Source organism: Stegodyphus dumicola, chromosome X1 (assembly GCF_044657685.1).
Source record: "Stegodyphus dumicola isolate Sdum_Otavi_A_Nest chromosome X1, ASM4465768v1".
Lineage (NCBI taxonomy): Eukaryota > Metazoa > Arthropoda > Arachnida > Araneae > Eresidae > Stegodyphus > Stegodyphus dumicola.
This window is the reverse complement of record NC_140780.1, coordinates 195,335,919-195,361,404: the sequence shown is the minus strand read 5'-3', so window position 1 is coordinate 195,361,404 and position 25,486 is coordinate 195,335,919. Positions and strand designations below refer to the sequence as shown.

At 32.3% G+C, this 25,486-nt stretch overlaps 1 long non-coding RNA gene across 2 annotated transcripts in view; it reads left to right on the top strand.

Moving 5' to 3' along the window:
* Nucleotides 1-25,486, top strand: part of LOC118191269 (uncharacterized) — a 435,608-nt gene that overhangs the window by 334,500 nt on the left and 75,622 nt on the right. The window contains exon 4 of one of the 2 annotated variants that reach the window (XR_015038556.1): nt 16,766-17,018. The exons of the other annotated variant lie outside the window; for it this stretch is intronic. This is a non-coding gene — a long non-coding RNA (uncharacterized LOC118191269). Of the gene's footprint in view, nt 1-16,765; nt 17,019-25,486 lie in introns of those variants that run through there. 2 annotated transcript variants of the gene reach the window in all.

Here is a 25,486-nt window from a genome sequence, read left to right as displayed (position 1 = left end):
CTCGATGATTCGAATCCGGGGCCTTCGGGACAGTAGATACGCATTCTTGATTCAATAATAATAGGAAAGTTAAAAATCGGGACTTAGTTTATAAACAACAATCTGTAAATTGCTATATAATAAAATTAGAAGTTTTTCTTTTCTTACCTATGCATTTGGAATTCATTCGGATTGTTTAATTATGACAAAGAGTGAATGGGTAGACTGCCTAATTTACATCTCACTTGTGTTCGAGGAGGCATCCACTGGGGTATCAGTTATCAAATTCTTGTTGTGTCTTTTGGATAGGCAGAGATTAAGTTGATATACTACAAAGATATTACAGGCATGCAAGTGTCTTTCCCTCACCGAGGTTACGAATAATCGCCATAAAACTAGGCGGCTCTCTGAAACTCAAATTGAAAATCAATTTTAATTTACATCTTTTTAATAGGATTTTATGAACTACGTATCAAAATATTCATGGATGCCAATGCAAAAATTATAGGTTTTAAATTATATTTATTCGAAGTATAAGCCATTGCCAATGTATAAAAACATAACTTTGCTTACATACAATTTCATATTCAAAAACAAATATGAATCCTCTGCTTTTTCAGCTTTATACTTCTCTTACAACTCTCGCAATTAATCAATTAATCCTTACAAATTTCTTTTTAATTCACGTATCTTTACAATTGAATTATTACTGCTCATCACATGTAGAACAAACATTTAATATTGAATCATTTTTGTCTAATATGGGAGATGAACATAAAATCTTTATGTCGTGATTCTCATTTTTTAATTCTTTATGAAAAAGCTCAAGCCCAAACCTAAAATGTGTTTCTCTCTGTCAAAAGCGAGGGCCAACCGAGCGGTCAAGTCGTTGAACACTGGTAGTTCGGGCGGAGATTCAAATCCCACAAACAGACTGGCTGCATGGGCGTTTTCGTGAATTTTCCCATGTGTGACGTGTATATGAGCCAGTTTCCCTTGGAAAGTTCTCCACAAAGGCATCCCCTCCCTTAGGCAGATAGCCCTTGAAGCTTTACCGTAACCACATAAACCAAAGCAAACCTGTAAGAAGTTAAAACAACGGAACATATGAAAATCGAAATTATGCTCGATTTATTGTTTTCTTGTTTAACTAATAACAGAATTACTATGCTTTGCACAAAGACTTTCACGAAATATTTGCAGTTTAATAAGTACATGCATTACATTAGTCCTGCCGAATTACGATTCGAAAGTAAATTTCTATTTGGGAAAAAAAAAATACACTTTGCTAATTTAAAAAGAGCATCATATCAATGAAGTTAAAATATGATAAGAAGATTTTACACCAAATATTTTCAACATTAAAATGCGCACCGTACAGGGAAGAGGAGGTATGTAAAAAAGAACGAATATATTTAAAGCTACAGTTAATTCTACTTTTTTTCTTCTTCCCCCAGAAAAACTTAAATTCTTTTAAAACCTCAAACTACATCTTTTCATTTTCATTTTGAAATAAAATTACTTTTCATTTGAACGTGTGTAATCAAACGATCAGACCCACTACTGAGCAATGCTTTTTGACAAAAGGCCACCTTCATGCCCGATGTGCTGGAAGAATAAAAAGCGCTTTAGAGTATTGTTTCTAGATTCATAGGCATAAACAAAGACTTCAGTGAATGCAACCGCCGCTGAAGAACAGCATGTCAGATAAACTTGTCGCATTACCAAAATGAAGCCATTTTTGGACATGCTGTCATCATCTGTTTTGGGCTGCTTGCCCTTTCCATCTTTTAACAGAGACGTGAACTGTCTTTTCTCTTTTTCTAGTTTTCTTTTCTTTCTTACCTTTCAGTGGTAGGCAGAATCTCTTCCGTCAATGCCATGATCCCTATACCACACCCGTATTTCCGGTAAATACAAATTATAAGGGATTGTATATAAAATATCCTTTGAGTCGTATGCTATTCTTTTAGTAACATGGGTTTCTTTTAGTACGTACATTACTCAATCTCTTCTTAGATTTCACTTCCGCATAAAATCATAAAAATTTCAGTAAGATTTTTTTAAATTTAGGTTTAGGTTTATGCGCACCAAGACCTTGTTACAAGTCATTTTTCAAAATATACTCAAAAGTATTAACAACAAACCGTTTTCAAAAGGTACTTCAATGACTATATTAGAAATTGTTTTAAATAATTCCAAATAGTGTCTAATTTAGAAGCATTTATGATTGAATTTATTTTGAAAAACGCATATGTTATTCGGCATTGTTTCTGATTTTTTAAATGCAAAATTTTAGATTAAATACTTTAATTCGTCAGAAAACTGTCTTTGCGTTCACCATAGCTTTATTTTTTAGGTCCTGTCTCTTATTTGAAAATGACATAAATTATAATTTAAACTTATTCGCTAAAATATGAGTCATGTTTACCACTTTATTTAAATGTATAAGTTCTATCTTTCTATACAATCATCAAATGCGAACTGAATTACTTAAGGATATAAAATATATATAGGAAAATATGCGTTCAGGTGGTCACCGAAACTTTGCATAACATGAAAGGATTTATAGAACAATTGCAATAAATAAATCATAGGTCTTGAGTGAATTGTCGGTAAGTAAAGAAAGTCCCCTAGAGGTAATACTCAGAATAATATTCCCTACACAGATGACAGATAAGAGAAAGCGGAAGTTAGCGTTTCTATAGAAACTCCCTGGGTCCCTTTTCCGATGGCTGACCCAACCTGAGAATCATTAATAACCGTCCTTTGCCAATGGACAGTATACGAAGGGGGGTTGGAAACAGATGGACTTGTGAAACTGGGTTTGCTTTAGACCACTGTTGGACACCTGGACAATGGGACGCACCCTCTTCTTGTCTACTCTGGGTGACATATTTATGGTTCCCCTGTGGTCTTCTCCTCACCGGTAATGCGATAGGCAACATCCATCCCTAACTTCAATATCCTACCGAGCTTTCTGTCTTGCCCAATGGGGATCCGCATTTGGCATCACATCAAACCTTTTGGCTCAGTTTTACGAAGAGATTTAAAAGCAGCCTTTTCTAAAATCTAAAACACTTCTGAGAGTATCATTTATAATATTCTTTCGAATTAGAAGGATTGTAAAATATTATTTACAGTTAGCTCACCAATTAATATCATTTGCTGCTAACTCATTTTTCTAAAAGTTATTTTGCGTAAGATATTTTACAATAGCCATAAAGGAAATTCATTTTGAGAAAATTTGTTGAAAAAAATAATTAAAATTTAATGCATCAGTTCCTCTTTATATATATAAGGGCAGTACGGCTTGTTAAGTGCTGTCTAATTTACTCTAAAAACATTGCCTACTCATAAAAAAATAAATAGTTTCAAAAGTCAAATACCGTTAAACGTGTGAATCTGAAATTGTAAATTATTTGGTATAAACTAATAGATACTGAAATAACTACTTGACTAAACTTTAAGCGTACAACTGTCTTATTGATTGATAAAATTCAGTTTTCGCTTAACTAGTATTAATTTCAAATGAATGGGTTCAGTGTATTTGGAAAGATAATGGCCGTGTCTACCTTGTTCAGGAGAGAATTCTTCTACAGCCAGAAAATTGAATTCTACTAAAATATTAAAGGCAAGTGGAAGTTTGCGTTTTATATTTTAATATGCTTATTTGAATATACTACCTTTATTGAACTTTCTCATTTCGGGAACTGGAATCAGTTTACCACATATTTATTCATTTCGGAATTGGAATCAGTTTAACACATATTTGTTTAAATTCCAGACTTTAAATCAACCCTTTTATGACTACGAAATCTTGAAGCCGACTACCTCTGTAAATGATCGGTATTTCTGTTTACGTAACTGTCTTGATTATTACTGATAGTCATGCTCTCTAACGCGACATCCTCCACAGAAGACTGAGTTTGTCTGGAACCGTGGATCCTTTATATTTATTTATGCATATTTCTTCCGTTTAATTTTCTTTTAGAGGTCAGTGAAATAACATACACATAAACAATGATTTTACTGCTCAAATTCATATAGTAAATCGTATAAAATATAACAGATAAAATGTTAACTGCAAAAACACCTTAGTATGTTACCATTTATCCTGTAGTCATTTCCTGACTACAGAAGAAAATAGTTCGAGAAAAGAATCCCATAACATGCTGGCTTAGAGAAATTATCATTAAAGAAAACAAAAATGGTATTAGGAAATAAGAACTAGTAAATTAGTGAAATAGTAAAATAAGAATTATGTACAGTAATAAGGAACTAGTAAAGCCATTTGCTTACTCAAAGTCCTCGCAAGTATCTCATGAACACTCGTGCAGTTTAAAGCATTGATGAAATTCTACAACAAATTTTCTAGATTTCGTAGACATTTCGGAGTTAAATTAAAAACACACTGTGGTGTGTTTAATCTTCTTTCTTGCCAGATGATGAATGTCAATTATACGACATATTTTTTCGAATTTTTCATGTAATGAATTAAGTGTTGTGTGAATGAATGCAAAGGGGGAGAATAGCACAAGCGTTAAAGAAATGTTTTTCGGCATTAAGCTTCAGTTCTGCCATAAAATCAATGACAAAGAATTGCTGCAAAATGTTATTTAATCCTTTCAATTCAAACAATTTACTGTTTTTCAAAATAAACATTAGTTTTACTGAAAGAACTGTTCATTTGTATCGTCCACGAGCCAGTTTCCCTTAGAAAGTCCTCCACGAAGGCATCCTTCCCTTAAGGCAGATATCTCTCGAGTGCTTTGCCGTAATTTAATAAAACCAAAAAACCAAAACCAAACCATTTGTATCGTCCCTTTCGACCTTAAATTAAAACTTGATTTTTACTTTGCAGAATCATCTTACTAATGATTAAATGTAAATTAAATCTTACTAATTACTACCATTAAATGAAATATTTTTTGGGTGAATGGATCTGAAAGATGTGGCCAAATTTCTTGATCTGCTCGTAAAACTATTTTATAAACGCCAAATATTATAAGGCGTAAACTCTTGAACGCATAAGAAATTAACCATTTAAATGATGTTCTGAGGATTTTAAAGTGGATTTTAAGAACTTGTACTATAGGACTGAAGAGTTCCATAGTAAGTAAATAAATGAAAAGTTTGATAGTTCAGAACTAAAGTAGTTCAATGTAAAAAGCAGAAATTCTAAAACAAATGCTGAATTAATATTTTAACACTGGACATTCTAATCCTGAGATGGACGTTCCCGATCACGATCAGATCAAGTAGTCAATGCCAGACTGTGAGAGTTTTATGTTTAAATAGAATTATTCAGAGCTGATCATGGGCAGATTATATGAGTTAAAAGAGCACCTGTTTGCGAAGAAAAACATTCAGATTCGACTGTTAACGAGGACCCAGTTCTTTCACATGTTAATATGTTAATTCAGATAATGAACCAGACAGCTTAAAATGCAATAAATTTTAACTAGTTAAAACACAGTTAAAAAAAAAAACTCAGAAATTTTTAATCTAAATATTGAAATTTACTCGCGTGTGCATCCTTGATTAGCAGTAACTAGAATGAGATTTTTATATAAATTGTTAGAAATTTCAGTTCCGTGTGTTAAATAATTGTGATTATTTTGTTTTGTGATTAGGGATGTGGTCGAATAAGAAATATCACGCTATAGCATTAGAAGGCATTTGAATGCATGAAGGAAGGTAGATAGCCACATTTGTAAGCGGACGCCTTATTTCATAACAGTAAACATTTATTTTTCCTTTTATTTCAACTAATGTCACACATTTCTGACTCTTTACAAATATTTACATATATAATAATCCCGCGAGATATTTCAAGAAATACTATAATATTGCCGATTACCCTCCTTTTTCTGTGTAGGCCATTCTGTTAGTTTGTAATGATAAATCTTAGAAGAATTTAAATGATAGAAGTCACCTCTTCACATTCAGTAACAACATGAAGAATAATAAAGTAAAAATCACTTGCTTGTTCAACTAACTGCATGCTTAAAAAAGTAATTTATCTTTTTTTTTTTTTTTTTTTTTTTTTTAGCTTTCAGATGAAATATATGAGAGTCGGAAAAGTGAAATGTGAAATCTTGGGAATCTTGCGAAGCGAAATCTATCATTTCACTGTGCGCAATAGTTGACAGTGTTCGTTTGATTACTGTTCTAGATTTAGAAAGGCTATTCACCGATTTCTTAACAAGACCTCCTATCCTCTAGACTTTTATCAGCTTCCGACTATTTTGGCACAGGTCTCCAAGTTTTAGCAAGGTAATTCACTGATTTCTAACAAGCAGGCTTTTGCTAGCTGCTGTACTTTCTTCAGTTTCGGTAACTTCACTCATCATGATTGATGATTTAGACAAAAAATTGTTGAAATGGATCCAAGTTCAACCGCATGTATTTGAATATCGTAGCTTACTTTCTATCCCAACCATAGCTAAAATGCCAGAAGAAGCATCCATCCTTGTTCTTTACACCTTTAAGTTTCTTAGACAGGTGGAAAGATTATTCCTTCTTCACAGAAAGAAAAACGATTCCCGAAATCTCTTGGCTTCTTCACAAATAACAATCCTACAGACATAAAATTTTGCTGTCTGGTTAAGCTTTTATTGCGACATTTTTTTTTTTTTTTTTTTTTTTTTTTTTTTTGTGTGTGTGTGTGTGTGTGTATGAGTTTGTGTGTGTGTGAAATAAAAGCAAAGAGAATCAGAAATGAGTCTGATTCATGGTAATCAATCTCAGGAGGAAGAAAGAAGCATTTTAATGACTATTGCGGAAACATCAGAAGCAGTAGGAGATGCCTAATGAAAGTATACGGTATTATATTTCATTCACATCAATCTCATGATTTGAACCATTAGAATTTTTTAACGGTGGAATAAAAAGAGCTTTTCAATGGCTTTGCAACTGAAAAGATAGGCAAATAAGTAAGTTCTCTAAGAAATTTTCAGCATTTTTTGCAGACTAATTTCTCCAGTCTCCCAGACACACTCCCTAACATATAAATAAGTAAAATTCTTATTTACCCGGATTTTATAAAACAGCGTAAATTATCAAGATTGCAAAAATACAAGCTTAAAATGTGTTTTACTTCTAAATTTCTTTTTAAATAACTTATTATGTTATTTGGATTTCCATCTTTGTAATATTCATTTTCTTGTTACTGCGCCAAATGATCCTAATAATTAAAGCACCGCACAACAGATAAAGAGAGTCTAACCGCGTGTTGGTTCTTTAACAAGCTTAGAGTGCATCTTTTCCATCTGAAAGCATTTTAAAAACTTTGCTGCTAAGAAATTCTCATCTAAACAGAAATATGTTCTGATAGTCAATATTTAGAAATACACTTCCAAAATTTATGTTATTACCTTTTCTAAAGCGATATAGGAGCACGTAAGGAGTTCTGAAAACATTATTATGCCCTTTCTGAAATATTAATAACATTTTTTATAGGATCTAAAATGGAATGAGATAGCCGTTTTTTAAAATGCTAAAAAGTAAAATTTTTTTGTTACAGTTTTCTCCAGTTTTGTCAATTGCACACATATATATATTTAAACATTTACTCACTTTAATTGGTATGCTTACTTTAATTGGTCACTATTCATTTTTAGTCTACTTTTTAGTCTAGAGTAATATTTTTTTTTTTTTTTTTTTTTTAATTCTTGCTTACCTAAATAGCTTTTCTTTTCTTTATTACGCACACACCCACATGCATGCATTGCATATTGTATATATATATATATATGCATTGCATATTATATATATATATAGAGAGAGAGAAAGAGAGAGAGAGAGAGAGAGAGAAAGAAAGTGTGCCTACAATTTACTAATTTCGTTTTTGATAAAGATAGCAAAGTGTGATCCGTGCTAAATTTTTCATTACATCCTTAACACAAGACACTCACACAAATCTGAAAATAAAGAATATTTTTAATTCTAAATAAATATAAATACCGAGACACAGAATTAGACGTCTGAAAATCCTTACATTGTTTGTAATGAATCAAAACAGAATAACACTGAAATATACATATTTCTTTGTTTTACTGCTTTCCAGTGCATGATAACTAGAAGAAACTCCAGAAGCAAACATTTAAATACATTTTCGATTTTCTTAAAGAGAGAAGGAAAGGGGAAAAAAATTGCTGTTCATTAATGATGAAAGAGAATTCCATGCTCCAAATTGTGCTTTCATTTTTGCTCAACACGCAAAAACCCTTTTCCTTTTTTCTCCATTCCCTTTTTTTACAGAGCGAAGAAAGCACAAGTAACGAAGCGTAAGCGCGAACTGTCCTCCAAAACAAGGTATTAATTTATTATCGCGGTCTTCTATCTTCAAAACGTCGACAGACAATTTATTGTTCGCCTCACGTTTCTGTGGTTTTATTTATGAAGCGACGTTGGGGAGAGTAGCGGTTCCTAATTTCTTGTTTTCTGTCGCAAAGGCACATTTGTTGCGGCAAGATTGCATTAATCACATTATTCACAACATCGTACACCACTTTCTATACAAAGGAGACGACTGGATGTGTGCATGTGTGCGAGTGTGTATGTGTGTGCGTGTGTGTGGTGCATGTGTAGAGGAGAGGGGGGTCTTTTGAGAGCGCTCGCCGCTTCCGTTTGAAAGAGCAACACAAAACTGGAAGTTGCTATTGTCGAATGAACACAGGTTCATTCATGCCATTAGAATTAACTCTCGCCAGTCTTTGAAAAATGGCTCTATTGGCCGAGACATGGCGCCTGCTGCCTTGCGGGGCTCTGCTTCAGTTTAATCAGAAAATCTTATTGCAGTAGCTAAAAGTCTTAAACCGAACCGTGTAGTCAACAGGGAGATAGCGGACAGGGGGGATGTGTCTGAAAGTGTTTTTGAGGGATTTCAAATGCCACGAGTAGAATTGTAACGTGAACTTTCCATGCATCAGAATTAGCTTATGACAGTTTGCTAATGATATTTCTTCTAGTAAATTTGAAGGTTTACAGAAAGGAAAGAGGTGAAAAAGTAAATAAACTGAAATTAAAAGTTTTGTTATCAGAAGTTACAAGCTTTTATAAGTTACTCTCTGTTCTTTGTTACTGTCACATGATACTCTCTCTCTAAAAGTAGATAAAATAAATAAACAAAACCAAAAAATAAAAATAATAAAAGAAAGAGAATAAATGTGAATGTAATTACATATGCAGCTGTAAAAATATTCCTGTATTATCCACGATATAAAATATGTTATTGAATATAGGTTTAAATCTTAAGCTTTATTACTGTTGTTAAATGCATTTGACTTCTTGAAATTTTAATTAATTACTTAAATTTTTTATTAGGGGTAATTGGTATTAAAGTGGAAATTGTAAGCGTAAATTAAGAAAACTGCTAAAGTTAATTCTGAAAATTCACAAGGCGGGATTAAGTACTGTGAGTTCCTGAAGTTCCCTTAGGGTACAACATTTTTGGAAAAGCTGATTTATCGATATATTCATCATTAACAAAACTATGTCTCTTTTTACATTTTAATGTTGATGCATTGAACAGATCACGTTTTAATGAAGTAAAAGATATTCCTTTCGTTCTCTCTAAATTCAAATGATACCTTTCCTTTTTGGGGAGTGGGAAGGAGGCTAACCTGTTGCACATACTTTTTTATGGAACAATAACTTTATCAATGAGATCTAAATGAAACTGTCATTGTAACCGTTAATAATATTTGAACATAACAATCAGTAAAACTCTTAAAAGTTAAGTAGCATGAAATTCATTCATCGAGTTACACTGGCAAAGTCATCGAGTCTCACATAGACAAACTCAGATTCGGTCTTTAAATATAGCATGCGATGAGTTGTAAGCTAGAAAATTTCAAGAACGTGCGTTTCAGAGCATTTATTAGTTTCACTTAGTCAATTGCACTGGATGCAAAAAATATTTCTTCTTGTAATTAAGACAACAAACTATTTTATTGAATATAGACATGTTCTTTGCTAAACTGCAAACTTTATTACAGATGACCTGATGACTTCAGAATGAAAATTACAAATTTTAATGAAGTAAATGGACGAGTATGGAAGGATTCTAATTTTTTAGTCTTTCAAAATCTTGTTTAAATTAGGTTCATGTAAAAACATATATACCTCTATATGCAGGGCCTATTCGATACGGAGGGGTGCTGGGTCCGAAAAGCCTGTGCCTAAGATACCAGATTTTAGGAGATCCCTGAATCCTGTATTACCTCGGAACCTAGTTTTATTCCCATGATGTCCGGAGAAGTGCGCATTAGGGGATCTCGAAAGTTTTCTTTATTCGATTACGGCAAAGCACTTGAGGGATGTCTGCCTAATGGGAGGGATGCCTTCGTAGACGACTTCCCAAGGAAAACAGGCTCGTATACACGTAAGAAAAACCAGGAATACCCCCATGCAGCCAACCAGTTCGTAGAAATTCGTGCCCCGGACTGAACTATAACAGTTCAGCGACATGACCACTCTGCAGCTGGTAGGCCGACATCCCGAAAGAAAACTGTTAGTAGAGTCTCAGACAGTCTTAATTAAGCACTAAACACGCATCACTAGAAATGCACCAAAGACAGTTTCAGAGGTAGTTAAAATTAATATTGCAATCAAATTTTATGCTTAATAGCTGTATATGTTGATCTATACTCTTATTACACACCCACATACGAAACAAACAATTTTTTTTTTATCTGAAAATGTACACAGGACATAACTTTTTTTTTGTTTTTTTTTTTGTTTTTGTTTTTTTTTGTTTTGTTTATAAGATCCTAAATCGTAAAATCATAAATCACAAAAGGCAGAACTTTAGATAATATATAATAATCGTAACTTAAGTACAATATATCATGAAAAGCAATCTCAGGGCTTTTCTTGGAAATAAGAATAGCTTAAAAACAAATTCTATCTCCATCGAAAACATGTACTCAAAATAAATCATATACGAAACAAAATTCTAAATATTGTATATAATTAGACTAGATTTCTAGCTCATTTAATACGGATTCGATTTTTAATTCGAAAAGGAAGAAGTTAATGAAGTCAGTGCTAAGTAGTACGCGGCAAAAAAACGTGTAGTAAACGAGAAATATTTTCAAATGTTCTATTTCTTAATTAAATCTTAACCATATTAACTCGGCGCTCACTAAAAAAGAAGGTTAATTCTTTCATTCAGATGAACCTTTTTTTCATACGCATTTTTAGTCATCGCATATTTATCGAACTATCATTTTTGTGAGAAACTTTTCAGAAAAAATAATTTCCAGGAATTTTTCGCAAGGCTAATACAAGATTAGCTATATTAGATGGGTATAGCTAAACTATAAATATATAGCTTCTATAGAAGTGAAGGTTTTCTGAAAAAGGACCAACATATATGACTTTAATTTCGGGATCATTAACTTTAATATCTTTTTAATAGTACTGCTTATTTTCGCAGTTAATAAACCTCACAGAGATGGGATAAAATTAGTTTTAAATAGCGGGGTTAGCTGGAAATAACCACACTTCGGTGATAGAGGTAGTGATGTAATTCAAATAGTTTATCAACAGATTCCCTTCCTAACTAAGCGAGGTATTTTTTGAAAGCAGGAGAGATGAAAAATGAGCAATGCCCTCGCCGGGATTCGAACCACCGACCTCTCGAATAAGCGCCGAGTGTGCTGGCCATTGCACCACGAAAGCATGCTAAGAAGGCGGGAGAAATACCTTATAAATTATATTAATTAAAGTGAAACATTGCCTAAATAAATATTACAGCTTAATTTTGTAGCGCCTTAACTTTTTTTTCACGGCAGGAGACGTAAAAAATGTCTTGGCTGGGACTCGAACCCTGGACCTCTCGAATGCGTGTCGAGTATGCTTTCAGTTACACCACGAAAGCATGCGGAAAGGAGTGAGAAAATACCTTAGATACTGCCCCTTTTAAAGGGCGACTGGGCATTAGGGGACTCTGTCGCCAAACCCCGGTGGTAACGAATTATCGTCCGCCACCTTTTAGTTCTGGCACCACTTCTAGAGTCATTAGGTTTTTCTGAAGTAGGTGAAGCGAAAAATGTGCAATGCCCTCGCTGGGACTCGAACCCTGGACCTCTGGAATACGAGTCGAGTATGCTTCCATTTACAAACAAAGGCATGCGGAAAGAAAGGAGAAAATACCTTATAGTTTTATTAATTTAACTATTAATATTTCTTGAAGAGGTTCTGTCGAACTTTTGAGATCCGGCTGAGCCTTAACACAGTCTAGAATTATTATATGATCGCCGAACGCATAACAATTAATTAAAAGGAAAGTAACTGAAAAGTATTTTAAGAAAACCTGCATTTCTGAGTTGTCATTTATGCTCTGATTATGATTTAATCAGTCAAGGTGCTGAAAATGTTGGTGTTTAAGAACTCGTGGTAGAGCGATACGTCAAACAAAAGAAATTAAGTATTCCTCAACATTTTGATTTAATCAGTAGAGTTAACTGGTACGGCTTTTTTGTTAATTAATCTAGTAACATTAATATTTTCCCTTTACTTTCATTTCTACTTTCTTCAACTTTGCCAGGACGAAAAATAGAGTTTTTGAGTTCGAAAGGGAACCTTTTGCCAGCTATCGCTGACTTGCCACTATGTTAGATCTCCTTACTATTGAATTGCTTAACCAGCTTTAGCTTCGTTTGCTTCATGAAAATATGAAGACCTGAGCCAAATCTTACTTGGGCCCATGATACGCTGTATTTAATATTTTAATTTGATTTAACATTTATTCTGAATTTTCTGCAGCTGCGGAGGTTGTTCTGTTACATTAAGATTTGTGCAACCATCCGGATGACGTGTTAATAAAAAAAAAAGCGTATTTTAAACCTTTATTTGAATTTGTGTTTATTGTACTTTAGAAATGAGACAGTAAAATGGCTCGGAACATTAAATAAGGTTTTGAAATATGCATTAAAAACATTTTATTTTCATCTACATGTACAAATGTATTAAGACATGTAAATCATACTATGTTATTCACCTTTAAGAAAATACAATTTCATATTTCTTTTAAAAATGCAATACGTTTATTTTTGACTAAAGTGACTGTTCATTCCAGGAAGTTTATCTCTTAATGACCTTCTCTGTTTTCTTAAGTCATCAGTGTTTATAAAAACAAAAATGTTCAAGAATGCAGTTTTTCCCTGACTCGGTATTCACTGTGGAGTGAGCACGTTCCATTTTCCAGAAGTTACGTTAAACAGTTTTTTTCCCAGGTAGACAGTCTTGATTATAAGTATCAATTCTCACGTCCCACGCTTTACTGATCTCTTCCCGAAGGCGCAGAATATCCAATGATCTCCATTTATCTCAGTAATTTATCAAGATGTTTGTTAAATGTGACCAATCTAGTCATCAATCATGTACACATAATCACTTTTACGGAGTCCACTTATAAACACTTATGTCAGTGGGAAAGCGGTGCGCGAAAAGAAATTAATTCCTTTATTGAAAGATTTTATTTATAGCTAAATGTAAACATATCGATTTTAGGCCTTTTTATACTCAACAGATGCATGAATTATATATCATAATTGAAATAGCTGTCTATATTGCGTTATGGCCAACAATTTCAATAACGATCATTGAAAACTAGTACGAAGTGAGGCGTTACGGATTGATTGCATGGGTATTTTCGAGGCTTATAATATCCATAACTTATATATGAGATTTCTGTGGTTAGAGATTCCAAGATTCCTCCACGAAGACACGAGACATGTCAGCCATTAGCAAAATTCATAAGCTGCAATTAAATAGTCTAATCTTTTTATTTTGTCAGAGCTTTCTGTGAATTAAGATACTCAAAATGGTATTTTATTACCAGATGTTAAAATTGGCCATCCTGCTGAAAGATAGAGGAAATAACTACTTTTGTAATCGTGTTTTATTTAAAAGTAATTAATTAATTGATTAATAGACAATAAAATGCTGATTTTAATATTTAATGTAATTATCTTCCATTTTCTATACTAAAGAGACATTTATATGCAATGCTTGAGAGTTCATTAAATGTACATAGACGTTTATACCAAATAAGATATAGAAATAATTTACTGCGCTTTTTCTAACACAAGAATTTCTAAGACGGTAAAATAATATTTCTTAATGGCCTGACACTGAACAATTGAATATTAATTTTAAGATAGATCTGCCATTCGAACAGTTGCCGTAGCATAGCAAAGAAATAATTTTTATCAAAGTTGCTTTCATAACCTTAGGTATAAAAAATTGCAAATTTCTGCCCTCCAAACCTGCGTATATTAAACCCACAGTTAAATAGATGTAGCAAAATTTAGTAAAATATAGGTTGCAATTCTGGCATATTTCAAATCATCAGTGATTTTTTTATTCATCATTAGAAAAGAAATAATGATAAAATAATGGAAACATCAACATACAGATCTGATGTGTATTAATATAAACGTTATTCAGCATATCTTCTTTTGCCGCTTTGTGCACTGTGCACTTCATATAAAAACAAATGTATTGTTAGGGAATACTATTAATTCCAGTTTTAAGCCCAGCAATAATGATATTTTTGTACTGAACGGAGCATGGCACACAATTATATGAATACGAAAAATTCTTAGGGATGTAGATTTTAAAAGAAAATAAATTATTCCTTCTCTTATAGGAAGGTGCCTTCTGGCACACTGTCGTATTTTATACACGATCCCCTTTTTATACATTGCATTGTGTACTGTTTAGGCTGACGAAAAGATCTGAATAATGAGATTGTTGGCACCATAATTTATTCATCAATTTCCGACCGGCTTTTGTTTGCGCTGAAACAGCGATTCATGAAAACTCACAACATCATCTACGTGAGCATTCAGGTGTTAACGTCAAACTAGTCCCGTTGGATTCTAATAAGATTCATTAATTTTCATTTTCTCTAGCTCCACCCTCGTAATGCAGAATAAAATACTTGAGATCATGATTCCACACAATAAAGCTTTCTTTTCACTATAAAGAGATGATGATATACTCCTAAAGCAAAATTAAAAAAAAAAAAAAAAAAAAGGGGGGGGGACAGAAAAGAAATATTTTTTTGTTTTTTTTCTCTTCTTGGAACGATCTAAGTTTCGGGAGAACAAAATTGGATAATTAAATTTTGTTGCTTATCTTCCGGTTGAACACTTTTGTGTTGTTATAAATTAGAATCTGCGGTAACTTCGATGGTAATGGTCCTTTAAAACTGTGTTCAGAAAGTTATTATGAACTCGAACAGTACTTAAGCTAAATTTTAAACTCAAGTATGTGAATTCAGCAATGGGGACTAAAATTAAGGCTCATGATGGAAATGTAGTTTTCATCCTCAGCTATAAGATAAATATTCATGCGTATTGACGATCCGTAAATTATCGTACACTCAATAATGTTTATATTAATGATGTTTGGATTGCCGAAACGAATACTGATTTATTTCTGAACAAAGAAACTGAGAATAATATGCCGTAAACACGCCTCTGGATAATTTAATTGCGATATCCAACTCCGTCTGAGCTGATGTAATGGTGGAAAAATTTTAAAAAAAAGTTTGAAAAAATTTTGTGTTTTGTAATCATATTACTGCAAAAAGTCGGTGTAATGTAGTAACTCTGAACTACTTAAGTTCTTTTAATTAATCCCTGCTTATTTTCTTCCAGCCTTTTTGTCTAACATCAGTAATTTATAAGCAATTTCTTGGTTAAGAAATATTTCAAGTCACATGAGCGGCACATGAAATGGTATACGTTAAAGTCTGAACCATTTCGGGTAGATTATATCTGTAAGAATAAGTAATCTCTACATCGTCACTTGCTTTGCAGTCACCGATATGGCCGTTCTCAGAAATGAGGAGAAAGGATCGTGTATTGTGATAATAGAAGGCAGAACTTTTGCAGCGTTGTTGGTTGGCTTATGATCAGATAAGAAGTGTGGAGCAACGAAAGATGATTTTATGAATTTGAACGTTTGACAGCGATTTCAACCCTTTGTTACATTTAGCTGAGATCGCTCGTTTTAATAAAATTTAATGATTAATTATAGTTTAACATTATTGATTAATTATAATTTATTGATTAATTATAGTTTAACAGTTTGGCATGATCTGAGTTTTCACTTTATAGACGTGGGAATTTTAATCTGGTTTTCTTTTCTTTTTTCTTTCTTTCTTTTTTTTTTTTTTTTTTTTTTTTTTTTTTTCATTTTTCATTTGAGGAAACTCTAAAGGAAGTATCTTGTTACATGCTCAAATTCATTCATGAATTTTCTGAAATAATTTTAAATTATTTTGATAATAACTTTGAAAAAGATTTAAACACTTTGATATCAGATTGTTGAGAGAAACACACAGATCTGCAAATGGTCAGACTATTCATTTTTCAGTACTGAAGATATAACTTTATTCTTTGCACTCAGTTTCTTTCATTTTGCATTTCTCTTTATCTTTTAATCTAGGAGCTAACCGAAAATCTTACGAAAGTAAAACTAACTACACTGTTCACAATTCAAAGTTTCACATTAATTGAAAAGTGAAAGGATCAATCAAAACAAGTTACCATAAATTAATCAGCTTCGTGCTCTCTCTCTGCTTATATAATATATATATATATATAATATATATATATATATATATATATATATATATATATATTCAGCAAGAAAACTGAAATATTTATCACTATTTGCAGTTTTGTTTGTAAGAATATAAATACTCACTACTAAAATGTATACTATCAGGACTAACATACTTTCGTTGAATACCTTGTAGATTCATTGGGTTTATCGATGCTGAGACAGGAAAAATGTGCAATGGCTTCACTGGGATTCCAACCCTGGACCTCCCGAGTACGCGTCGGATGTGCTGTCAAATTACTCCACGAAGGCACGCGGCAAGGAGGAAGAAAATAACTTATGACCCGAACAGCACTCATGAAGTTTTCTTGTTTAAAATTCTAATTTAGGGCTAAATTTTAAGAGATCTGTTCGAAACAGTTTTGGTAAACAGGCTGCTAATCCTAAAATAAAATAATTTTCAAAATAATACAAAAGAAAGTTTCATTTGATTTGACTTGGAAGTGCACTAAAGAAATTGCAACAATAATAATGACAATAAAACTACATAAGCAATTATTATTTAGTTTTAGGGCGGAACTAAAGAATGTGTGATGAAATTTCAATACGTGATTTTTGTTCTTTCACAGGCAACTTTCACAGGTTCTTTCAGATGACAATTTTCACCAAAAGATTTTTATCAACTCCAAGTTTAGATTCTGTGTGTGTTCATTCGAAGATTCGTAAGCTAAGCTAGCTATTATAATATGCAAACTACTTTCTTTCAAACTTTTATAGAGTTATTACTTTACCTTGAAACCTCACTGAACGATAAATTGCTTGAAAGCAAGCAACTGCCATAAAACAGTAGACTACAGTAATAAAAAGTAAAGGTTTAGGAAGGATTACTGATTAAAAGTAATTCCAAAATCTGAAACACAATAATTTCTTACACCTTTTCCCTATTTTAATAAAGATACAAGAAAAACAGGGTGTGCATAAGTCTGAATAATATGTATGCGGGTTTACGTATAATGTCTTATTTGTAATGGTATCTGAAAGTTATAGATGAATCGGGTCTTTGAAATTCATGGATAATCGAAAAAATATACCCAAAGATGAATTAACACAAACATACGAATCTTGTTTGTAGTTCCGCTAAAAAAAGCTTAAAGTTTCGTTATTATTTTATTAAGAACCTATCTTTTGAATCCAATAGGTACCTCATGCTTAATTATTTTTGAAGCTTAAGTAATTTTTAATGCAAGGGTAAAATGGTTTTTAATGGTAAAATGGTTAATCTATCACTGTGAACAGAGCGTTTAAATAAGAAAAACGATATTTTATCGGCAAGAAATTCAATGCACAGACATAAGCAGAATATAGTCGTAATGCACATTATAAGAAACAAATTCATTCAGAAATATATAAATTGAAACTGAAGGCTATATACTATATTTGGAGGAAGAAATTAATGGAATATATCTGGGGATTAAAAGGACTGTCAAATTAAATACATATGAATACATTTCCTTTTCACATTCCTAATTACCTGACTTTAATTGAAACACACCTGCTTTAACTTTTGTTTTATCTTTCAGTGGAGGGAAATAATGTTATTTTTAAACTTAATACCCGGGAATAAATTTTGATGTTTTGGCTTGACATCTGACCATATAAACCAAAAGAAACGTACACACACATATACCCAAAGAAAAAAAAAAGTTAAGTGACACAACTATAAGTTATTAACTATAAGCAAAGGATGAAGTGTTACACGTTGAATGCCTTTCTTATTTTTATTATTCAGATTTAAATTTGAAATTTAATGGAGTCTCAGGAGATTTAAGATGCCCTTCATTGACTCATTTGCATAAGGCCTTTGCAACATTTTGACTCACAAGACTTTTAATAGCATTAAACATATATGATTTGAATCAAAAATTTATCTATATTACATTATAGGAGGAAAAGAAAAAAAGCTATCCACGTATCTTTCACGTTAAAAGCTTTAGTGCACGATCCTCTTCTTCAGTATCATTTATTTATTCCTTTAAAAGTTGGATTTTTTTTTATTTACTTATTTATTTATTTATTTTTAGATTGAGAACACTAGAAATTGATATACACAGTAGCAGACTAACAAGGATAAGAGCCTTGGCGTGAAAGCCACGCGAGAATCTATCCCCCTCCCCCCCAGTTAAAAAATCTATTCGTCCAGTGTTACTGCCGAGTTCCCAAAGGGATTGAACAAATGCATTGTTGATCGTGATCGATAGGTTTTAGGACCTTCCATGTGATCTTCTTTGCTATTCGAGTATGTGTCCTCCTCGCCTCCCCATCTCTCCGATTTGCTCTGCATATAAGGCAAGGCAAAAATATAAGAGGGATGAGTTGAAAGTAGGGTGTCTATGTGCCCCCTTCTCTTCTTATTTTTTTATTTCCTTCACTTGAATGAAAATAATAAAAAAAAAAAAAAAAAAAAAAAAAAAAAAAAAAAAAAAAAAAAACAAGAAGAAGGAATAAAAGATCCGAAGAGAAAGAGACAGCTCTCTCTCGTTCTTCATATAGAAGTCGAAATGCTGAAAGGCCAAAAAGGAAAGTCTAAAATCTTCATTGGCATATACCGGTGAATGTTGAATAGAGACAGTTTTTGTCCTCTTTAAAGTAAGGTGAACAGCGGCGATAAGCTGGCCAAGTATGGGTGTCGAATTTCTTATGAACGATTTTTTAGGCTACTTTAGAATAAGCAGGGTTGTTTGATGTGGGCAATAACTTCAGTTAAAAGAGATACAGTCTTTTCACAAAATTGCTTTGTTCACATTTTTAGGCAAAAAGAAACTGCATTCGTTACAAATTAATAACCGAAGTAACTACAGAAAACAAGAAAATGTTCGATTGAAGTGCATTTTTGAGTTAGTTTGGGAAAATTTAAGACAAAATATATTTTTATCTGGTTCCTTTAAGCGCACAGAAATTAAATGTGAATCAAAATGATCCATGGATATGGCATGTGACAAAGCCGAAAAATCGTACTAAATAGTCGCTCTTCCGAAATGTTTTGGATGTGTGATAGAGCCTTATAAAGCGCAAGATTACCCCATTAAATAAATCCTCCATAAATATACTGTAAGTGGTTAGCAGCAGACAACAATCCGAGTTATATAAAAAATAAACTTTTATATTTCGTTTTCTATTTACCTATTTTTTAATTCATTTTGCTTCAGTAGGAGCTTAAAAGAAAATAATACTGCTTTGAATTATTTTCAAAAAAATCCAAAATTTTGATAAATAATTGCAAAAATTATACAAAAATTCTTGAATCTTTTTCTATTTAATCATTTAATTTGCTGAAGCTGTAGTACAATTAGTATTTTTGGAACAGAAAGCTTGGAACTCAAGTGTGTCCTAGCCACAATTAGAGCCGCGGATTTTAGAGTGCTAATTGAATGAGCTAAAAACTTCCATCACGACAGCGCGCACAGGAAATATCAGATAATTCATTACATTCTTCCTCTCCCTTAAAAGACAGAGGTCTAGTCAACCAAACGCAAGCAATGACAGGTTATCATCCACCATATTGCAGTTCGAGTACCATTGAAGAGACTGTTAGGATTTTCGAACACGAGTACTATTGAAGAGACTGTTAGGATTTTCGAACATGAAAACTCAATTCTTCTGTCCTCAAGATTCATGCAAAGGATCTTTCACTGCTAAATGGACGTTCCAACTGCTTATACTCCAAGAGCACGAACGGTAAAATGTAAAAATTCCCTAGAAAGTTAAGCAACATACAGAAAAGAAGAAACATACAATTAAAAATTAAGCATACAATTAAAACAATATGAAAATACTCTTTCAAGAGATTTGTTATATTTTTCATATGATCTTAATCTATTTCAAAATAGCAATTTTGTGAAAAAGTTCGTATTTCTTTCTCTCCTTGCAATAGCAAGTAAATGCAGCAAACATAATAATAAATAAATAAAAAAAAACATAAAATTCACATGCATGCTTTCTTCTTCTGTAGTTTCATGCTATTAAAACTACAGTCTAAGAAAGCTAGGAAGAGTTTTCCAACTGATTCGTATACGAATATCCTGGGAATACAGAAAGACTGGAAGATCAGTTTTATTGTGTTATAAAAAATTCTTTCGTCAATTTAGATCGCCAATTAAAATTTAAAATGTTTTAAATGATAAGAGTTACAGCTTCAAATATTATTTTATCTTCCATTGTAAAGTCTTCAAGATCCGTTTTGCGAGAGATGCTGATTAATTGAGAGGAAATATCTGAAGTACTGCGAGGTCGTAAATTGAGAACAAGTACCTGAAAAACAGTAAATTAATTATATACCAGACATAAGTTGACAGAAGTTGCTCATAGTGTTTTTAAGAAATTTAATCCACGTTTTGGAATCCCCGTTTTGAAATCCGCCATTTTAAAATAGTTATGAATGTACTACTAAACTCGCATCCTATGTCTTATCGTCGATACTTCTTTCACTTAACCAATAACCATGGTTTCCCTTAACTTCGGTTAATTTCGTATCACACGAAACTAAAACAATATTGCTAAGCAATATTGTAAACACGCGATATTGCTAAAGCTTTTTATCTCATTATTTCTGGATGGTGGTTAAAATCACATTTTAAAATTCATTTCTCCAAAACTCAGTACTTCTTACAAAACTGACTTATTATTATTAGTTATCTTCTTATGAATAGCACTATTTATTTTGAGCTATTGCTCTTGTTTTCTTTTGTATCTCTTACGAGTAAGAATGACATCATTAGCTTTCATAATTTATTTAAGGTGTTTGATTGAAAACACTATATTGAGGTTGGTTTACACCACTACTTTCTTTAAGCTTTATCTCCTAGAGATTGTTTTCACCTCAAAGACTTTATTCATATTTTAATGCCAAATGTAACAAATTTAAATCCAATGCAATAATTTATAAACGTTGTCTTCACGGAAACGAAATTTTAATGCTTGTCAGAATGAAATGAAACTATTTTATTCCATTTTAATGCAAATATTGGGTTTAATCTCATACATTAAGTTTCTGCAATCCTGCCTCACTTTTAAGCTGCGGTCTTAAAATAAGCATTATTACTAGGAGAGCTTATTCAGGATCACAACTGCTTCCCTTCTGCCCCCGGCGATTACCCCTATAATTTTATCTAGAGTACCTGCAGTCGTGCGGATAAGTTATTTATTTGTTACTTTTTGGGAAAACTGGGTTTATCAAAGTTTAATTACGGCGAGAGAAAGTGGTAAATTCTTTAGACATATTTGACGAGTTTTGGAGCGTTGCTCTGTTCTTTGAAGTCCGCACCAAGACGAGAGAGAAAATATTTTAATTAATTTCTAAGCGCGGTCGATAAAACACTAAGGGGAGGAAGGTCCAAAACAGGAGAATTCTTGGGGGATTGCGACTGTGGATCTCCGCCTTATCACCGTGATAATACGTTGATTTCGAGATAAGTTAGAGGAGTGAATTAAGTTTTGCGGAAACACTCCGCTTGAAAATATTCTGTAATTACTCTTAATGGACTTAAATTTAATTGAAAAATAATTGATGAGGTAGAAAATTCTGATGAGTATTTTCCTGTCACGTTCTTTTAGTCCTTATGTGTGACTTGCTCACAAGTAAAGTTTTCCGCTAGAGATTCCATTCAGGTGTAGATTAATTATTTCCTTCGCTTTTTAAAAATATGTATATGAATATATATTCAAATGAAAATATATATCTTTTGTACCCATCTGAATTTTCCCCGCAGTTTTTTGTATTTCAAACAAATGTGATATAAAAACAATGAAAGATTGGTATTTTTGAATTTAATCCGTACTGCTGTGCCGATACCTGGAAAATTTCTCTAGATTCTATTTCATGAGCAGAGTGGGATGATTTGAAATCAATAAGCGATTAAAACTAATAAAGCTTATATTTCATATTTTCACATTTTTTTAATCTCCAGGTCACATAGATATACCTTTCTTTACTTTCTTCAAAATTAAAATAATGAGTAAGATCACAGTGCGTCAATCGTAGTGTTTAGACGCAGAGAATCTTCACTAAAGATTTCGTAATATCAGAATTGATTCAGGGTTTTTTCCTGATTAAAAAACTGCATTTAAGAAATATTACTCTTCTTAATAAAGTTAACCATAGATATTCTCAAGCGGTTTAGATTTTCATGCAGTAAAATAAATAAATAAATAGATTGCACATACGATTTGCTGCAAGTAACAAAACACCAGTTAAGATATTCCGTGAAATTCCAGTAATTAAAAATGAGTCTTATGTTTTTTTCTCTTTTCAATATGAATCCTCGTTTTTTGAATAATGCTGTGAAGCACAAGCTTTGAGCAAAAGCAACAATAAAATTAAGTAAGCAAATTCCTCCGCTCGTTACTATGATTGTTGACAGCTAAACGGATAGAAACCACTCTATTCTACAGAACTAGAAAGAAGAGTTAAATTGCTCGATTAATAAAAAAAAAGAAAAGAAAAGAAAAGAAAGGACTCTTGGAGGATATAATGCTAAGTGTATTAATTTTGCAATGTAAATATAAAATATTTGATTTTCTTAATCTAGAATAGCTAATCTGAATCATTGCAATTGGTATTTGAAATACAGCAATTAAAACATGTAGACTACAAGGACTTATTTTAGACTTCGAGCCAGCTTCTTGTGTATCTTGAACATACACACAAAACAAAGCAAAAAAAATATTTGCGTCGATTTTTAACATTTGTGTATAGATTATAATTAGGATGCATAATCAGTATCAACAATGGTTATTATATCACGAGGCATTCAAATCCCCTACGAATAACAATTTCGATATTACACTCATTTCTTCTTGCACTGAGTTCAGTGGATAATAGCTCAATTATATAACTTTTTAAAGTTTCGGAAATTACGAGTGTAAGTTCAGAAACTACGAAAAAAATGTTACATATTTAGTTTATTTTAAATTAACAGGAATACGCATTTGAAATAAAAAGTGAAAAAAAAATTAGTCCTCTTAGTAAAACTGGGAAAATTTAATATTTAAATCCAAGAAACGATGAGAATATTAAATTTTTAATTAATGTTATTAACTAATGCATATTTTGGATAATAATTAAAATCTGTCAGTTTTTGTTTCATAATTCCAAAATGTTTTAAAAAAATTGAAAATGCCATTTTCAAGAGAAGGAGTACATTTTGAACCTCTTTTTTTAGAGTTACATTTTGTTAAAAAGCTGAAAAGAAAGAAAAAGCAGAAGTTTTATTAAGAATGTTAAATAGTATTGCGATTAAAAATCGAACATATAACTTAATGAAAAGCAAAAATTTAGGTAGCATACGAAATGAAAGAAAATGCTAATCTCCTTCTATTTTTGCAACGCATTGCTTGAATATGTTAATTACATATATCAGTTTTTCACTGTAATCAATATTAATACTTTAAGTATAATATAATAAGGCATTTTATCCCCCCTTTTCGCATGCCTTTATGGTTAACTGGAAGCACACTCGACTCGTAATCGGGAGGTCCAGGGTTCGAGTCCCGGCGAGGGCTTTGTACAATTTTTATGCCTCCAGCATCAAAAACCCACCTGACATATTGACTACATACTGACTTTAGAGCTTAATATTTAGAGTTTTGCAGGTAGCAAAATTAATTTCATATGATACATGTTGGCCCACCAGAAGCAGAGCGGTAAAAGTCCCTGAACACTGGTAGTTCCGTTCCAGGTTCGAATCCCAGGAACAGGCATTGACGTTTTTGTGGTTTTTCTCCATGTGTTACGCGTTACTACGAGCCAGTTCTTTTAGAAAGTCCTCTAAGAAGACACCCATCCCTTCCGTGTAGTGCCTTAGAGTGGAACGCGTAAATAATAATAATAATAAATATGATACATGTTGTCTTCTCACTTTTGCTTATTAAAGTCAAATTTAGTTTTCCTTACAGCAAGAAACAAATTAGAGTGAAGATGGCCTTGACATTCACTTGATGCACTTAGTTGTTTCGAATTGTGAAATTCCATCGTTTAAACATTACCTCAGATGAGGAGTAAGAGAAGATTACAAATGAAATAATAATTCGTAAACAAAAGTTCCTTTCATTATGCACAGAATAAGCGCTTTAACGTGTTGAAAGGGTTGGACATTCTCTTCCGTGACGTTGTACAATGACGAGAAATATGAAACAGAAAACTTGTTGGAAAATAATGATGTCAGACCTTATAATCATAGGTTTCTAGAAGACTACGCCTAATCTGCGCCCTTTAGTACACATCATAAATGTCAAGTGCTCTGGGGCTCTTATGGATTAATCTGGGGCTGGATATTCTCTCTGCCTTTAGACTCTGGGATGATCTATCGTGAGAATAAATTGCGCGGATAACGTTTTCATTACCATCCATTTAGGAGGAAAAAAGTAATATTTTAAAAAGCTGTCTCCTCGATCTCTTGCTCAACTCGCGAAAGTGCTGGCAGGCTGTTAAACTAGTAATGTGCTTAGGAATGTGCTGATTATTTTTTGTCTATTAGCTTTATGTTCACGCTTAAGTTTATTAACAAATGATCGAACTTTATGGTGTAAATGTTCAGAAACTTGATTTGTCACATTTAAGGAACACAATTTATCTTCTAACCGAGCCACTCGATGGATTTTTAAATAAATGCGTGTTCTACGTGCACGGGTACTTAACCTGTATATTTGAAAGGCAATAAAATGTGTTTCTTTATTATTACTGTAAAAAGGTGAAACATATATTTCTGTAGTGATAAACAGTAGTTATAACTCCAAGATATTATATCATATTTCTCCAGTTAATAGAATTTCTGCAATTAATAGAAGCAATATTTTAAGGAGAAAATAAGTATACCAGTGGAATGAAGACAGAATAATAGTTTAACTGAATAGGAAAGTTAAA